The sequence below is a fragment of the Mirounga angustirostris genome, unplaced genomic scaffold (genome assembly GCF_029215605.1).
Source record: "Mirounga angustirostris isolate CCGP_5_RB_7025 unplaced genomic scaffold, mMirAng1.0.hap1 SCAF_2, whole genome shotgun sequence".
In the NCBI taxonomy this organism is placed as follows: domain Eukaryota; kingdom Metazoa; phylum Chordata; class Mammalia; order Carnivora; family Phocidae; genus Mirounga; species Mirounga angustirostris.
The window spans coordinates 149,205,783-149,223,359 of NW_026991710.1; the positions used below are offsets into that span (position 1 = coordinate 149,205,783).

General features: G+C 33.4%; 1 pseudogene; it reads left to right on the forward strand.

The window, feature by feature from the left end:
- Positions 1-4,995: 4,995 nt before the first annotated feature.
- LOC123847468 (EEF1A lysine methyltransferase 1-like) lies at positions 4,996-5,657 on the forward strand (annotated as a pseudogene).
- Positions 5,658-17,577: the final 11,920 nt, after the last annotated feature.

Here is a 17,577-nt window from a genome sequence, read left to right on the forward strand (position 1 = left end):
AAATTTCTTTTATAACAATAAAATTATATGTTTTAAAATTAGTTGATTGCTTATATTCCTTCCTCAAAATCTTGCCCCAGGATATTTTTTTCTTAAAGTATATATAAAATTTATACATTATAATCAGATTATATAAGAAATATTTATCAATTTTCCCAATTATACTTAATTTTTAAATAGAAAATATAAGTTCTGTAGAGAATGCATGTAAAATTGTAGAAAATTTTATAAATAGCAGAAATAGAATGATATTTTGAATGTACATGTATAAATAACATTTATATAGTATTTTGTACTTCATTTTATGAGTGTAATCATCAGAACCATATATCACATATATATAGCTGATATGTAAAATAACCTTAGTTATGGGACACCTGGGTGGCTCAGTTGGTTAAGTGTTTGCCTTCAGCTCAGGTCATGATCCCAGGGTCCTGGGATTGAGCCCCATGTTAAGCTCTGTGTTCAGAGGGGAGTCAGCTTCTCCCTCAGTCTCCTGCTCCCCCTCCTTGAGCTCTCTTTCTCTCTCTGACAAATAAATAAATAAAATCTTTAAAATAAAATAAATAAAATGGCCTCAGTTATAATTTTAAGGTAAACAAAGCAAATACTTAAATATAATAAAGTTTTAAATTTAGATTTACATCTAATTTGGACATGCACGGAGCATGATTCTGTTATTTGACAAGAAATAGTACATGATATTATATATTATAAATTATGTAATACTAATATATTTTTGTGAATATTTTATATGTGTTGAGCATTTAACAAACCCTTATTAAACAATCAATGTGTGGAAGGCATATTATTAGCTGTCACAGTGGAAAATATGGAAATAATTCCTATGTGTATATTTGCGTGCATGTTCACCTGTGGTCAAATATTAAAAGAGCTTCTAAGCTACAAGAGTATAGAAGACAAGGGAAGTTTCAATAAAAGGATTTTAATTTTCACATGGAGTTCTAAATATGCAATAAAAATAGAAATAAATAAATCCACTAGATAGCCAGACTCAAACAGTTATGGTAACAATTAATTTGAATATCAGACCAAACTGGAATCATTCTATTAATTTTCCAACTTATAAATTAGTCAATGATTATTCTTTTTAACCATCAGGATCTTCGTTTGGTAGAAGTGAATATAAGTGTCAAAATTCCTTCAGTATTTCAAAATGTGAAGACATATTCAGATCATATATAAACTTCAAATAAAAACTGAAATGTAACTGTCACCAGGGAATATTAATAATCACAATGTAAATAAAACACAATGTTTCCTTTTAAGTTTGTTGACAGCAGTAACTAATTAGTTGAAATGTCCCTACAGATCCAATCATGATTAGCTTAAGTCCTAAAAATATCATGGCAGACTTCTGGTTTTGTCTCTAACATTATAAGAGCCTAAAAGTTGTCACATACAATTTTTAAACAAGAAAAAAAAGATAAACAAACTGAAATCAATGATTTATTTGGGACCCATCAGAGAGTTGAAGTCACAGAACAAATTGTCATCTGAAATCTAGAGAGGGTCACACTTAGGATCTGCTTACTTGGAGCAGAAGTTACTGAAGCGATAAACTGGTAGGAACATTTTAAGAGTAATTCTGATGAACTCCAGGGTCTGAGTGTAGACTAGCATTAGAGTAAAAAACTCCTTAAAAGAGATATTACCTAATGAAGTCCGCTACCCTTTTGTGGGTTTCATTTCCAGGTACCCTACCAAGTTTAAATAGTGAAGAGCCAAGAGAGACATCCTCATAGCTCTGGAATGGGGCAGGGCAAAGACACCATTTTCAAATATTCCCAGAACATTCTTCACAACAAATGTCTATTTTCCAAAGAAAAATATTTGATCAGAGCTTTATTTCACTTGGGAATGGGGCACTTACCCAATTGTACCACCTTTAGCCTTCCTGTCTCATCTAAGGGGATGAGGGAGCTACAAAACACTTGTGAAGATCACAGGCCATGGACAAAAATCCACCAAAAGACTAAAATTTAATCACAAAGTTATAGAGTGCTCCCTTTCTCTCATATCTTAACACTACGTTAATAAGTTTCCAGTATATTAGCAGTAGATTATAGCTATGAGAGCTAAAAGGTGAAGACTCTTTCTAAAAGTTATTAAGAAAAAGCCTAAGGCAACAGAGGAGACAAAAAAAAAAAAAAAAAAGGAAGCTAAAAAATTTGACATCTCTGATACCTACAACTATAGCAAACATTAGACACAGCCCAATTCTAAGGCAAAGTAACAAAACCTTAAACCAAAGGTCTATTTAGCCTTTTTGCTTTATCTGGTACATCATGTCCAGCTTTCAAGAAAAAAATTGCAACTCATGCTGAAGGCAGAAAAAAAATAGTCTAAAGAGACAAAGCAAGCATCACAACCAGATTCAGAGATGACATATATTTTGGAATGATCAAACAGAATTTAAATTAAATATAAATAATATGTTAAGGGCTCCATTAGAAAAAGCAGACAACATGCAAAAACATGGGTAGTGTAAACAAAGAGATAAAAACTCTAAGAAAGTAGGGGTGCCTGGCTGGCTCAGTTGGTTAAGTGTCTGCCTTTGGCTCAGGTCATGATCTCAGGGTCCAGGGATCGAGCCTCACATTGGGCTCCCAGCTCAGTGGGGAGCCTGCTTCTCCCTCTACCTCTGTCTGCCACTCCCCCTGCTTGTGCTCTTTCTCTCTGTCAAATAAATAAAATCTTTAAAAAAAAAAACTACTCTAAGAAAGTAGTTTTAAAATGCTAGTAACAATAAACACAACAAACACAACAACAAAATACTTAAAGAAATGAAGAATGCCTTTGATGGGCTCATAAATACACTGGTCATAGCCAAGGAAATAAGCAGTGAGGTTAAAGATGTGCCACTAGAAATTTCCCAAACTGAAAAAGCTAAGAGAAAAGACGAATGAAAAATAATAGAATATGCAATAACTGTGGAACAATTACAAAAATCATAACATATATATAACAAGAATACCAGAAAAAGAAACAAGAAAAAGGAACATGAGAAATATTTAAAGTAATAATGGCTGAGAATTGTCAAAAATCAATGAAAGTCAAAAAACACAGAGCTAACCAAACACCATGCAAGATAAATACCAAGTCTACACCTGGGCATGTCATATTAAAACTATGGAAAATCAAGAATAAGAGAAAAACTTGAAAGAAGCTTGGGGAAAAGATCTTATCTATAGAGAAATAAGAATAAGAGTGGACTTTTTAAAAATCAGAATCCATGAAAGCAAGAATAGAATGGAGTGAAATATTTAAACTGTTGGAAAAAAAAAATTCACCAAGCAAGAATTCTATATCCAGTGAAATTATTCTTCAAACACAAAGGTTCCCATGAGGAAATTTATCATCAGCAAACCTGCAGTGCAAAAAATGTTTTAAAAAAAAAGAGTTTAGGGAGAAGAAAAACTATATAAATCAAAATCAAGGAAGAGTGTTGGAAAAGGATTTAGGTAAAGAAATACCTTAGTTTCTCATTTGTAATTAGTCTAGATATTAATCATTTAGTAGTTAAAACAATAATAACAATGCATTGGGTAGTTATACCACATAGGTATGTGAAATAAATGGCAGCAAAGTCATAAAGAAGAGAAGGGAAAATTGAGAAAACTGTTATACCTGCACTGCATGTGAAATGGTCTAGCATTGCTTTAGGTAGAATTAGATTAGTTGTAAATGTATAGTATAAATGATAAAGCAAAACCTAAAAAACATTATCAAAGAAGTATAAGTGATATGCTAAAAGAGAATAGAAAATGAAATCATAAAATGCTTAATTAAAACCAGAGAATTCAGAAAAATAGGAGTAGAAAAGAAAGACAACAAAAAACAAGTGCAATGAATACAAAAGTTACAAATATAAAAAGTATTAATCCAACTATATCATTTATATACTAGTTAAGCACACCAACTAAAGGATAAGATTGTCAGAGTGGACTAAGCAGAATTCAGAAAAAGGAAGTTTATCAGAGATAAAAATAGATAATGATAAAAACTCAATTATCTTAGAGGATCTAACAGTGTTTAATATACATATATCTAACAACAGACTGTCAAAATATAGAAAACAAGAACTAAGAGAAATGTAATGGGAAATAGACAACCCCCTTTTATAATTGGAGAGCTTAACATCCTTTTTTGCAGTAACTGATAGATCCAGTAGGCACAATATCAGTAAGGATTTAGCTGAGTTGAACAGTACTATCAATAAGCTTTAGTTTTAGAATATTCCATCCAGCAAAACACAGATTCACTCAAGCTCACATGGAATATTCTGGGTCATAAATACAATCTAATAAATTTAAAAGAATATAAAACATACAAAATGTTCTTAGATCACTACAGAATTACCCAGGAAATTAAAAATGGAAAAATAGCTGAGAAATTCTCAAATGTTTGGAGATTTTTTAAAAACTTCCCACTAGCTCCAAAAAAATTAGATTTAAATATAACAAAATGTTTACAGAATCTATGTGTGGAAAAATACAAACTCTGATGAAAGAAACCAAAGATATCTAAATAAAAAGAGATTCTATGTTTATGGATTGGAAAACAATACCTTTAAAATGTCACTTCTTCCCAAATTGATCTATAGATACAGCACAATTCCAATAAAATCCAGGAAACATTTTTGTAGATATTGAAAATCGATTTTAAAGTTTTAAGGAAAAGTCAAAAATTTAACCTACAAAATTTTGAAGAACAACAAAGTTGGAAGACTCATGCTATCTGATTCACCATAATGTATAGTAAAAAAAACAGCATAGTATTGGTGAAAAAATAAACACTTTAGTAAAACAAAATAGAGACCCTAGAAACAGACCCACACAAATACAGTCTCCTGATTTTTGCCAAGGCAATAAAGGCAATTCAATGTATAAAAGATCATCTTCTTGACATGACACTGGAAATATTAAACATTAAAAGACACAAACCGGTGGCTTGTGAGTGGAGGATCCCGGGCGCCAAGGTTATAAACAATTCGTGAAATGAGTGACTCTGATGATGACGATATACCCCGGCTGTCTTCCCACACCTTAGCAGCCCTCCAGGAATTTTATGCTGAGCAGAAGCAACAAAGCGACCCAGGTGGGGATGATAAATATAACATTGGAATAATAGAACTGACAGCTGAGCCAGTTTGGGTACAGTCAGGAAATCCCTTTGCAACTTGCGAGGAAGCTATTGCAGCTGCTGGAGAAGGTGGCAGAATAACCTGTGTGAGCGTCCCGTGTCTACCAGAAACTGAGAGACCTACACAGAGAAGACTTTTCTGTATACATCTTTGAATATGACAAAAGATTTGCCATGTACGGAGAGGAGTTTATCTTCTAGGATTACAGTAATCCATTGGATTTATCTGAAAAAATTGCCGCACATAGTTTTGACATCATTAATAGCAGATCCCCCCCTACCTTTCCAAGGAGTGTCTCAGAAAAACATCAGAAACCATCAAGTATCTGACTCAGGGCAAGATTCTGCTGTGCACAGGTGCCCTCATGGAAGAAGAGGCAGCAAAACTTCTTGGCGTGACATGTGAAGTTTATTCCAAACACACCCGGACCTTGGGAAATGAGTTTCGCTGTTATGTGAATTATGATTCTGGGCTAGACCGTGAAATCTAAATGCAGATAGTAATATAACATGTAAAGGATCCTGTGTGACATTTCTCTCTTATTATTTCTTTGGTAGATTGAAAAGTTATAACCTCCTCCCCACCCCTGAAAAGTGGGGCTCTCCCTGGCCTAATTTTCAAAATAAAGAATATAAAATCTTAAAAAAAAAAAAGACACAAACCTTACAACTTCCACTAATATTCACTAAAAATGGATTCTAAACATTCTTCTGTAACACATTCAGAAGAAAACACAAAACAACGTCTAGGTGCTTTGGCAACAATTTTTTAGAGAAAACACCAGTAGCATGATCCATAAAAGAAAAAAAAAAGATGATACATTGGGTTTTATCAGAATTAAAGACATCTGTTCTGTAGAAGATACCGTAAAGAGAATGAAAAAGTAGTCATGGTCCTGAGGATATTATATGCAAAACACATATATGATAGTAAACCTAACCTAAAATATAAAAATCACCCTTAAAACTCAACAATGATAATACAAAAGCCAAATTTTAAAAAGGGGAAAAGATTTGAACAGATACTCCCATCACAGAACACGTACAAACAGCAAACAGCAAACAGCATCATTTGTTATTAGGAAATTAAAACAAGATACTGCTGCATACCTCTAAGAATAGGTAAAATCCCAAAACTGACACTACCAGTTGCTGGTAAGAATGCAGGGCAAGAGTAACTCTTTTTTCTTTTTTAAATTTAAATTCAATTAGCCAATATATAGTACATCATTAGTTTCAGATGTAGTGTTCAATAATTTATCTCTCATTCTTGCTGGTAAAGCACAATGGTATAAACACTTTGGAAGGCATTTTGTAAGTTCCTTACAAAGCTAAATATAATTTTACCATAAAATCCATCATACTCATGAGCATTTATGCAAACATTCTGAAAATTTTTCAGTATAAATGTCATCACATGAATGTTTATAACAGATCTATTCTTAATCACCAAAAACTGGAAGCCACCGAAATGACCTTGAGTATGTAAGTGAATAAACACTGGTATACCAACATGAAGGATACCATTCAGTAATTAAAAAAAAACAACAACTATTAACCAACGAAAAGACATAGATGAAACTTAAGTATATACTGCTAAGTGAAAGAAGCCAATCTGAAAAGTTTATATAGTATATGATTTCATTTAAGTGAGATTCTGGAAAAGGCAGTAATAAGACAATAAAAGGACTAGTGGGTGTTAGGAATTTAGGGGGAAGTACATAGTTCCCCATTCCTTAGATATGGGCTGTGCAAAATGTCATCCTGCCAAAGAGTACAATATAAAAAAAGTGGGAGGGAGTAACTTTACAGTGGAGAAATTGGACAAATGCTACCAAGCCATCTGATCAAGGTCAACATCAATTGTGATAAATCATGTTAATAGTAGGTACCCTTGATATGATGTCATGAAATGGCACGTTTTTACAAAATGTATAATTTCAGTCTAATCATGAAAAAAAAAATCAGATAAGCCTCAATTCAGGATATTCTACAAAACACCTGTCAGAACTCCACAAGACTTTTTGTCATCAAAAAGACAGACAAAAGAGCCTAAGAAGGCATAGTGGCTTATTGTAATGTGGTATCCTGGATGGAATCTTGAAACTAAAAATAGACATTAGATAAAAATTTTTAAATTGGAATAAAACATAGACTTTGTGTCAATATTGGTTCATTAATTGCGAAAATGTACCATATAATATAAGATGTTACTTATAGGGAAAAAATGGGCATGGGAGTATATGGGAACTCTGCACTATATTTGCAATATTTTTCTGTAAATCTAAAACTGTTCTAAAAAACAGTTGAATTTTTTTAAAGTATTAAACTATTATGGCAATCTTGCCCATTTCATATATTCATGCCTCTAATGCTAACAAATATAGAATTAATTAAATAGCTCTTTTGTTAAAGATAGGATGAAAGAAAACACCTTACAATGTGCTAAGGGAAGTGATTTTATGCAGTTTTCCTTTTTAAACTATTCAGTACAAATGGTCTCTGACAGAATTTGTTTTACATTATTAAATCTGAAAGAGTTTTCATACCTCTTATACTAATGCCAAAATTAAGGAGCCAGGAAATGTATCCATTTCAAAGGAAAAAGGAAGTGGTTATTCAGTTTCCTATGCAAAGCCTTGTGCTCCTGAAAGACAGAGAAATGAACCAGACAAAAGATAAAATATTAGATAAAAATTGATGACAAAAATTACTTTAAAAGACTTAGAAAAAAAGTCTAGAAATTCATGATGTGTATTGTCTTTTTTTCTTGCTTGCTAAAAGATAAGTGAAAGCAAAATTACCATGCACATGTTTCTACAGATATGGGATCACACAAAGAAACAGTGTTTCAAACAAACACTCTATAAACACTCAGATTCCCTCCAAATCCATTTATTTAGAACATTTTTTCTTGTTTGGTTTAAAGAAAGTATATTTTGTTGTTAAAAAAAATATTTGTTATATTTAAAAATAATAATAATCATTATTTATTAAATACATAGAGTATAGTAGGCATTGCCCTAAATATTTAAACTGGGTTATCTCACTTAACCATCAAAACCTTAGTAGGGAATAGACATTATTATTTTATTTCATTTCCATTTTACAAAAAAAGAAACCAAGTGTATGATCATTTAATCACATATCTAGTAATCATAAAATTTGAACTCAGGAATAATGCTTCAGGCTGATGCCCACTTTGCTCCCTAGTCATAAATGAACAAGATACTTAGCCTACAAAGAAACTTTTCCTCAATCCAGGAGCATATTACATTTGTAAATATTTATGCATCTACCTAAATATATAAAGCAAATTTTAACAGATCTATAGATAGAAAAAGACAGCAAAAAATAAGAGTTGGAATTATTAAAAGGTAAAATTGAGAAGCCTTTAGTAGACTCACTAAGAAAAAAGAGAGGATATAAATAAAATCATAAATGAGACAGGAAATGTTACAGCTGATACCAGAGATATACAAAAGATTATAAGAGACTATTATAAACAATTATACACTAGCAAGTTGGACAACTTAGAATAATTGGATAAATTCTTAGAATCATGCAATCTACCAAGACTGAATCATGAAGAAACAGGAAATCTGAATATACCAATATTAATAAGGAGATTGAATCAGTAATCAAAAACCTCCCCACAGGGGTGCCTGGATGGCTCAGCTGGTTGAGCATCTGACTCTTGATTTTGGCTCAGGTCATGATCCCAGGGTCCTGAGATGGAGCCCTGCATTGGGCTCTGAGCTCAGTGCTCAGCACAGAGCCTGCTTATTCCTCTCCCTCTGCTCCTCCCCAATCTCTCTCTCTCTCTCAAATAAATAAATAAAATCTTAAAACAAAACAAAACAAAAATCTCCCAACAAACAACAGTACAGGAAGAGATCGCTTCACTGATGCAATCTTCCAAACATTTAGAGTTAATACCAATCCTTCTCAAACTCTTCTAACAAATAGAAGGGAACATATCCCAGATCACTTTACAAGCCCAGCATTACTGTGAAACCAAAACTAAACCAGGACACTATAGGAAAAAATATATATATATCTACAGGCCACTATCCCTGATGAACACAGATGCAAAAAATCTTCAACAAGGGCGCCTGGGTGGCTCAGATGGTTAAGCGTCTGCCTTCGGCTCAGGTCATGATCCCAGGGTCCTGGGATCGAGTCCCACATTGGGCTCCCAGCTCAGCGGGGAGCCTGCTTCTCCCTCTGACCCTCTCCCCTCTCATGCTGTTTCTCTCTCGCTCGCTCTCTAAAAAATAAATAAAATCTTTAAAAAAAATCTTCAACAAAATATTAATAAACTGAATTCAACATTACACTGAAAGTTTCATACACCATGATCAAGTAGACTTTATTCTTGTGATGCAAGGATGGCTCAACATACACAAATCAATCAATGTTATATAACACATTAACAAAATGAAGGATATCATATGTTTAACTTAGATGAAGAAAAAGCATCTGACAAAGTTTAGCTTTCATTCATGATAAAAACTTTCAATAAACTGGATATAGAGGAAAAGTACCTCAACAATATAAAGGCCATATATGACAAGCTCACAGCTAACATGATACTCGATGGTGAAAAACTGGAAGTTTTTCCTCTAAAATCAGGAACAAGACAGGTATGTCTTTTTGCCAATTTTCAACATAATAAATTGCTCTAGGCATTTAATTAGGCGTGAAAAAGAAATAAAATGAATCCAAATGAGAACAGAGGAAATAAAAACTGTCACTATTTACAAATAACATGATTTTATATATAGAAAAGCCTAAAGAGAGGTGCCTAGGTGGCTCAGTTGGTTAAGCAACTGCTTTCACCTCAGGTCATGATCCAGGGGTCATGGAATCCAGCCCCCCCACCCCGCCCCGCACAGCAGGGAGCCTGCTTCTCCCTCTGCCCATCCTCCCTTCCCACTCGTGCTTGCTCTCTCTTGCATGCTCTCTATCTCTCTCTCTTGCAAATAAATAAATAAATAAATAAATAAATAAATAAATAAAATCATTAAAAAAATAAGAAAAGCCTAAAGACTCCACCAAAAAGCTGCTAGAACTAATAAATGAATTTAGTAACATTACAGGATACAAAGTCAATATATAAAAGTCAGTTGCATTTCTGTACACTATCAGTGAACTATCCTAAAGAGAAATTAAGAAAACAATCCCATTTATAATTTTATCAGAAAATATAAAATACCCAGGAATAAATTTAATTAAGCTGATGAAAGACCTATACTCTAAAAACTATAAAACATTAATGAAAGAAATTGAAGATGACACAAATAAATAAAAAAAAAATCCATGTTCATGGATTGCAAGGATTAATATCATTAAAATGTCCATCTACAAAACAACCTACAGGTTCATTGCAATCCCAGTCAGAATTCCAATGGTATTTTTCACAGATATGGAAAACAATCCTAAAATTTGTATGGAAATACAAAGACCCCAAAGAGCAAAAGCAGTCTTGAGGAAGAACATAGCTGGAGGTATTACATTCACTGATTTCAAACTATATTACCAAGGTGTAGTATTCAAAGCAGTATGGTATTTTTATAAAAACAGACAAATAGATCAATGGAACAGAATAGATACCAGAAATAAGCCCATGCATATATGCTAAATTAACTTATGACAAAGATTCCAAGAATACAATGAGGAAAGGATAGTCCATTTAAAAAATGGTGCTGGGAAAACTGGGCAGCCACATATAAAAGAATGAAACTGGACTACTATCTTATACCATACACAAAAATCAACTCAGATTGGATTAAATTCTTAAAGATTTAAGAAAGGTTAAAGACTTGAATGTAAGACCTGAAACCATACAACTCCTAGAAGAAATTATAGATGGTAAGCTCTTAGACATTGGTCTTGGAAGTGATGTCTTCAGAGTTTGACACTAAAAGCCAAGGCAACAAAAGAAGAATAAATGAATGGGACTACATCAAAATAAACAGCAAAAGAAACCAACAAAATGAAAAGGCCACCTACTGAAAGGGATAAAATATTTACAAATCTTATATCTGATAAGGGGTTAATATACAAAATATAGAAGGAATCATACAACTCAATGAAAAATATCCAAATAATCCAATTAAAAATAGGCAGAGGAACTGAAATAGATATTTTTCCAAAGAAGATATACAGATGATTAACAGGTACTTGACAAAATGTTCAACATCAGTAATCACAAGGGAAATACAAATCAAAACCACAGTGAAATATTACTTCATAACCTGTTAGAATGGCTATTATCCAAAAGATAAAAAGCATTGGCAAAGATGTGGAAAAAAAGTGGTCCCTTGCACACTGTTGGTGAGAATGTAAATTGGCAGGGCCACCATGGAAAATAGTATGGGATTTCCTCAAAAAATTAATAGAATGACAATATGATCTAGTAATATTGGGTATTTAAGAAAACAAAATCACTATCTTGAAAAGAAATCTTCACTTTCATGTTCATTGAAGCATTATTTACAACAGTTCAGATATGGAATCAACCTAAGGTACCCATCCATGGATGAATGGATAAAGAAAATATGATTTTATGTATAATGTAAATATTTATTAAAATAATTGTAGATAAATATATAATTGTATAACTGAGCCTTTTCTCAGTTTCCACAAACAGTAACTTCTCACAAAAGTATAGAACAATGTCACAATCAGGATATTGATGCTTATACAATACACGATTTTACTCAGATTTCTTCAGTTTTATTTGTATTCATTTGTGTGTGTGCATATATGTAATTCTATCAATTTTGTCATATGTGTAGATTCATGTGTTATCACAGTCAATAAATAGTGTGAAGATGGTGGATAAGAGGCTCCTGAATTTCCCTCCCCTCTACTGATGCACTAAATATACAGCTACACATGGATCAGTTCCATTTGAGAGAAATCTGGAAAACTAGTGGAATGATTCTAACACATTGGACAACTGAGAAAACACTCACACTGAAATGGGTAGGAAAGGTTGAGATACACTCTAAACCGGACCCCTAGCACAGTGCCTTACAGTTGGAAGGGAATGCTTAACTTCCTTTTTTTTCCTTTATAGTGAAGAGTTTGGATCACACATCTACTGCCCCAATTTCTAAGGCTGTCACCCAAGGGATGGATGGGCTACCAAATTACCTGGCTGTGAAAGTTGTGATAGGGCTCAGAATTCCCAAGTCCCATAGGACCAAACTAAACAAAGAAGCAGTTTTTAAATGGGTGTGCAAGCACTTCCCACAGCTATCCCCTGGGCTTAGTGCAGAAAAAGCAGGCAAAAATACTCATTTCCCCTTTCTTCTTGGAAGGAGTTCGCACACTTTCATAGCTGCTGTCTGAGGATCTGCCTTCTAATCAGCCTTCATCTTCCTGGGTGCTGACTGGGATCTTCCTGGGAGCCTGAAAAAGCTAATGGGCACTTCCCCCATAGCCTCCCTCCAGCTTCTTCCAACAATAAAACAAAGCCATCAGCTTCTCCCTGGAAGGATGTCCGCACATCTAGCAATGTCCTTTGGCTGTGATCCAAAGGATAGACTCCCAAATCAACTAACTCTCACAGCCAGCAGGTCTTGAATTCATAACTCCCACAGGACTATAACAAACAAGCAGTTTTTAAGTGGGTATATGTATATTCCCTGCAGAAAAACACTGACCTCAGAGAAGAAGAAGGAGACAAAAACACACATCTCCCAGTTTCTTTCTGGAATAGACGTGATGCATACTTTTTCATCTGTTGCCTAAGGTTCTGGCTTCTAATCAGCCTACATGTAGAGCTTACTGGAATCCTCCTAGGAACATGAAAGAGCTGGTGGGCACATTCAAACCAAGTCTCCAGCTTCTCCCTAGAAGAAGTTTTTTTTTTTTTTTTTTTTACACCTTAGCACCCTATTAGGGCTGCCAAACAAGAAACTGGTTCTTGAAGCACCTAGCTCTGGGAGCTAATGAAGCTTGGCATTTATGAGTCTCCTAGGACTACACATATTAAAGAGGCAGTTCTGTATGGGTGTACAAGCATTTCCAGTGACTATCCCCTCTGTCTCAGCACAGAGTGAGTAGGCAAAAACACATAGCTCTTGATTTCTCCCTGATAAGGGTTGGGCTGCATATCTAACATCCATAGTTTCCCAGCAGCTGACTGAAGGTCAGGATCCCAAATAGCCTGTATCAGGGAGCTAAAGGCAAGTAGTTGCTCTCCAGGAACCTAAACAGGTGTGTGGGCATTTCCCAAAACTTTGGAATAGCGACAGATTTAGCATACCCTAATCTATTGGAAGCCACTAAGAACAAACACAGCAGCTTGGACAAACACAAAGGTTTGAGAGACAACCAAGAGCTCACCACTAGTCTGATTGACAAGATTTATCTCCTCCATGAGCCAGTCTGTCAAGGCTGGGAGAGATGACTATTTTATGTAATGTGTAGAAACCAATGCGGAGTCTCAAGGAAAATAAACAAGCAAAAGAACAAAATGTTCAGAAACTGACCTTAAAGAAGCAGAAATGAGTTGTTAACCCCAAAATAGTTCAAAATAACAGTCATAAAGATGTTCACTAAGATAAGGAAAGAAGTGCATAAATAAAATGAGAATTTCTCTGACAGAAAATATTAAAAGATACCAAACAGAGATCATAGGGCTGAAGAATAGTTACTGAAGTGAAAAATTCAGCATAAGGATTTAACAGCAAACTAGATCAAATGGAAGAAAAGATCAATGAACTCAAATACAGTAGAAATCATACAATCAGAAATCAAAAAAGAAAAAAAGAATGAAAAATAGTGATGATAGCTTAAAGGATTCATGGGACACAATACATGCTTTACAGTATCCCAGAGGAAGAGAGAGAGGGAGAGAAAGGGGCCAGAAAGCTTACGCAAAAAAGTAATGGCTGAAAATGTCCCAAAACTGTACAAAAAAAGAGACATAGAGATAGATGTAGGAAGACCAAAGAATATCAAATAAGAGAATCCAGAGACCCATTAAAATTAAACTGTCAAAAGTTAAAGACAAAGAATCTTAAAAGTAGCAAGAAAAAAAGTGACTTGTTATGTACAAAGGAACCCCATAAGATGAGTATCGGTGGATTTTTCAGCAGAAATCTAGCAGGACAGAAGGATTGGGTTATATCCAAATGCGGGGGAAAAAATGCCAAACAAGAATACTTTACCCAGCAAAGTTGTCCTTCGAATTGAAAGAGAGCTAGATATTTTCCAAAACAAGCTGAAGAAGTTCATCACCAGTATGTCAGCCTTACAATAAATATTAAAGGGAGTTCTTCAAGCTGAAACCAAAAGGATGTTAATAACATCAGGTAAATATAGTTAAATTTAGAAAACACATATTGAAATAGTGGTGTATAAATCACTTATAATTAATAAAAAATTTAAAAGACAAAAGCATTAAAATAACAATGGCTACAAAAATTTGTCCATAGATACACAATATAAAAAGATATAAACTGTGATATGAAAAAATGAAATGTTGAGGAAGAGAATAAAAATGTAGAGCTTTTGTATGCAACCAAGTTAAGTTGTTATCAGCTGAAAATAGGCTGTTATATTTTATGTAAGCATCTTGATACTACAAAATAAAAACCTCTGTAAATACACAAAAGATAAAGAGAACTGTATCAAAGCATACATGAATTAAAAAATCATCCAATCACAAGGAAATGAAGCAAGAGAGGAAGAAAGGAACAAAAATATTAAAAAACAGTGAGAAAGCAATGAACAAATGACAGCAATAAATCCACATCTATTAATAATTACTTTAAATGTAAATGGACTAAATCCCCCAATCAAATAACAGAGTGACTGAGTGGATAAAAAACAAGACCCAATTATAAGAGACTCACTTCAGCTTTAAGGACACACATAGACTGAAGTGAAAAGATGAAAAAAAAAAAATTCAATGCAAATGGAAACTAAAGAGAGCAGAGAGAGCTATACTTATTCAGACAAAATAGAATTTAAGTCAAAACTCTAATAAGAGACAAAGAAGGTCCTTATATAATGATAAAGGTGTTAATTCATCAAGAAGGCATAACAATTACAAATATTTATGCATCCAACATCTGAGCAGCTAAACATACAAAGGAAATACTAACAGATTTGGAGTGAGAAATAAACAGCAATACAATAACAAGGCACTTCAAAACTTCACTTTTGATAATGGATAGAGGATCTAGACAGAAAATTAACAAGGAAACAGTGGACTTGACTATGTATTAGACCAGATGAATCTAATAGACACATAGAACATTTCGTCCAATAGCAGTGAATATATATTCTTCTCAAGTAGACATAAAACATACTCCAAGGTAGATATTATGTTAGGTAGGCCATAAAACAAGTCTTAACAAATTTAAGATTAAAGTCCTATCCGGTATTTTTTCTGACAACAATGGTATGAAACTAGAAATCAAGTCCAGGAAAATTGAAGGAATTTTGAAAAATTGAGGAAATTTGAAACATTCACAAATTCATGGAGATTAGACAACATGCTCCTGAAGAAACACTAGGCCAAGGATGAATTTAATAGGGAAATTTTTTAAAATCTTGAGACAAATGAAAACAGAAACATACTAAAATGGAATGCAACAAAGCAGTCCTAAGAGGGAAATCTGTAGCAATAAATGCATGCATTAAGAAAAAAGATCTCAAATAATCTAAAAAAAAACCCACAAGGAACTAGAAAAAGAGAAAAAACACTAAGCTAAAGTCAGTAGAGGAAGAAAATAACAAATATCAGAGTGGAAATAAATGGTGTAGAGACTAGGAAGATGCTAGAAAAGATTAACAAAACTAGGAACTTTTTTTTTTAAGATAAACATAATCAATGACCTTTTGGCAAGATAAGACTCAAATAAAATCAGAAATGAAAGAGGAGACATTACAACTAAAATAACAGAAATACTAAGAATCATAAAAAGCTACTATGTACAATTATACACCAACATGTTGGACAACCTAGAAGAAATGGGTAAATTTTTAGACACATACAACCTACCAACATAGAATCATAAAAATATATATATAAAATCAGAACAGAACAATTGCAAGGAGGGAGATTGATTTGGTAAATCAGAAACCTCCTAACAAAGAAAAGCCCAGCAGCAGATGGCTTCCCCACTGAATTTTACCAAACATTTGAAGAACTAATACCAATCCCTCTCAAACTCTTTCCCATAATTGAAGAGGATGAAATACTTTCAAACTTATTCCACAAGAGCAGCATTACCTTGATATCAAACCAGACAGGGGCATCACACACACAAAAAGAGAATTACAGGTCAATATTCCTGATGAACATAGATGCAAAAATTCTCAAAATATTAGCAAACAGAATTGAACAATACATTAAAAGGATCATACACCAAATCAAGTTAAGATTTATTCTTGGGATGCAAGGATGGTTCAATATACACAAATCAATAAAAGTGATATACCACATTAACAAAATGAAGGATAAGAATCATATAATCATCTCAACAGATGTAGAAAATTATTTAACAAAATTCAACATCCTTTCATGACAAAAGCTCTCAATAAGTTGGAGATAGATGGAATATACTTCAATATAATAAGGGTCATATATGCCAAACCCACAACTAACAATAGCTCAATAATAAAAAGCTAAAAGTTTTCCCTCTAAGATCAGGAAGAAAACAATAATGCCCCTCTTGCCACTTCTATTTGACATAGTTCTAGAAGTCCTAGCTAGAGCAATGAGGCAAGACAAAAAGCCAAAATGCATCCAAAGGAAGAAGTAAAATTATCTGTGTTTGCAGATGACAGTATCATATACATAAAACCATAAAGATGCCACCAAAAAAACCTGTTAGAAACAGGTTCAACTATAAACTAGTTCAGTAAAGTTGCCGGATGCAAAATCAATACACAGAATGAATTGTGTTTCTATACCCTAATTACAAATGAGCAGAAAGAGAAATTAAGAAAATAATCTTATTTATAATAGCATCTCCCAAAAAAAGATACTCAGGAATAAAATTAACCAAGGAGGTGAAAGATGTATACACTGACAATTATACACATTGATGAAGAAGACAAGCAAAGTGATCAATAGATCAATGTAGTTTCTATCAAAATTTCAATGGCACTTTTTACAGAAATAGAAACAAAATAAAAATTCATTTGAAGCTACAAAAGACCCCAAATAACTACAGCAATCTTGAGAAAGAAGAACAAAGCAAGAGGCATCATACTTATTTGATATATGTTATAACATAGATGGACCTTTAAAAATGTTTGCTTATGGATAGAAAGGAACCCTTGTGCGCTGGGTGGGAATGTAAACTGGTGCAGCAACTGTGGAAAACAGAATGGAGATTCCTCAAAAAATTTAAAAAGGACACTATATGATCCAGTAAC